The sequence below is a fragment of the Nilaparvata lugens genome, chromosome 4 (genome assembly GCF_014356525.2).
Source record: "Nilaparvata lugens isolate BPH chromosome 4, ASM1435652v1, whole genome shotgun sequence".
NCBI lineage: Eukaryota > Metazoa > Arthropoda > Insecta > Hemiptera > Delphacidae > Nilaparvata > Nilaparvata lugens.
This window is the reverse complement of record NC_052507.1, coordinates 78,868,085-78,870,662: the sequence shown is the minus strand read 5'-3', so window position 1 is coordinate 78,870,662 and position 2,578 is coordinate 78,868,085.

Genomic DNA, 2,578 nt, shown 5'->3' with positions numbered 1-2,578 from the left:
GAAATTTTATACAACTTGTCACGTGGTAAATTAATACCACCAAATATTTTAAAATGAACCAATGAAATATAATAGAACTATAAAATTGGAAAGAAGGTTAGACCTAGTCAAAGGATAAATCAACTCAAATCAAGTATTATTAGCGATTAGGAGTAATAGCATTATCAACAATGATAAGAAAACATGTATAATTGTGATTTAATAATTATGAGAACCCATTGGTAAGATCAAAAAATTATAAAGCGGCTTACTTATTATTGGCGGATTATAAAAATAAAATGCATGAACATTGAGGTTAGAGTTACTTGTTTACATTTTGAAAAGAATTAGTCGATCTTGGATAAATCGATAATTATTAGAATCAATACTGAGCGAATCAGCTGATTATTCGATCAACCCATATGACAGGTTGAATTATATAAAATTTACTCATAAAGGATATATTATGCATACTAAAGGAAGTCGATGTGTAGAAATACAGACACTCATTATTTTTGTATAAATATTTATTATAATCTAAGAAAGCATGATAAATCAAGAGTATACAAAACTCATATAAAGACTGAATGTATTAACATCGCATGTTAGGATTTATTTATGAAATCAATTTAAGATAAACACTCCATACATTTGTATAAAAATTCTTTTTTATTTAATTTTTTCTATTATAAAGCCGAGGAAGCCCTGATTCCCAAGGCAGCCAATTGTATTGAGTCTATTAAATTGAAGGCCAATCAGAGAGTAGCTTACAGAATTATTCGTGGAAGAGACAAATTTTTCTGAAAACCTTCTTCTTCTGGCTTAAGATCCCGACCTGAGAGGATGCACATGGAGTTAGGGTTCTTTCTTCTTCCTTTTAAAAATTTTAATAAACTATTAAGCCAAACCCTTTTTTAAATGTAAAGTATTTGTATTAAATGTCAATTATCTGTGGACTCAGTGCTGTCAAAGAGTTCGTAATTTGTAAAGATTCCCATAAAAATAGCTTTAATTCGAAAGAAACTTTTAAAAATCTGGATCACGCGTTAGCCCAGCAGTGACGAAAAGGAGCCTACCTAATTAATTATTGGAAATAATTAATTCAATCCACGAGACCATCTAGAACTTCAATTCAGTGAGTGATATTTCAAACGAGCTCGTTTTTCTACGTTCAGTGGGGTAATTAATAAAAAAGCGCTATTCCAATTAATTTGAATTAAAATAAAAGGTCACCACGTGTTGAATAATATCACATAGTCCATAAGAACATTTATAAATTTATTTAATATATGTAGGAAGCTTACTTCCACGCACGGCCCGAATTCATACAAATCCCTGAGATCTCATGTTTGAATATTAATTTATTAATTATAAATTTGTTAATTGAACCAAGTATAGTATATCAAACCTATAGACCGAACAGGTTTTTATTTGCAGAATTTTGTATTGATTGGAAGTATAAGTACCAGTATTAAATATAATATATTTATGAATTTGAAACTCACTATTGTGAATATTAGCAAAGCCTGTGATAATTATTCAGATTTTTGAAATAGATTATTTAAGTGAATTATAGATATATCGAATATTTTTATGCACATCTTTTTTTTATGGGAATATATGTTGTGTTTTATGTCAGCATACAAACTTATAGAATTTTTTATTATATCCTAACTCATCTTGTGTTATATAGTTTGAGCTGTTTTAATATCAACAAATATTTAGCAGCACTTAAAATTATTGAATCAAGTAATATTAACCTTATTCAGAGCACTCAATGTTTATCATCCTTTGATGATATTCATTTTAACTGCCAGAACAAGTATATTAAAAAATTATATTAATAAGGTTCCAGTTATATCATATAAGTTATATTCATATATGAATTCATTACAAGGCAACAGCGAGGTGAGAAACGGGATCGTACTATGGGTTCCTCGCCTGAGAGCTCACGTGCCGCGAAGAAAGGGTGTGATTCAAAAAATTACGATTTAATACAAAATATAGAATTAACCATTAAAACGTTATTTGATGAAAAATTTAGTGAATTGGCTACAAAGAACGATGTGTTAGGAATAACAAACTTACTATCCAACATCACCGAAGAAAACAAATTGCTGAAGGAGGAAGTACAACGTCTGAAAATGGAAAATATCAAAATTATGCATCGATTAGACAGATACGAAGATCGATCACGACGTAATAATTTAATCTTCAGAGGACTAAAATTCAAAAGTAACGAGGACTGTGGTGAGGTAGTAAAGGAATTTTGTACAAATGTACTGAAGTGTAATATACAAGTGGGTGTCAATCGTGCTCACATCTTGGGCAAAAAAAGAGACAATGCGCCGATAATTGCTCATATCCCGGTGGATCGCGACATTGATGTAGTTCTGGGGAATACAGGAAAACTGAAAGGAACTGGATATGTAGTGCATAAAGACTATTCGCTTGCGACAAGAATACGGCGTAATAGACTATTTACACTCAAAAAAGAAATATTGAAGATGAGTGGCGTGCGGAGTTCTGTTGTGAAGGGGGAACAGCTGATTGTTGAGGGACATATCTTCACGTGGGAGGCAGAGGATGGTCTACGGTG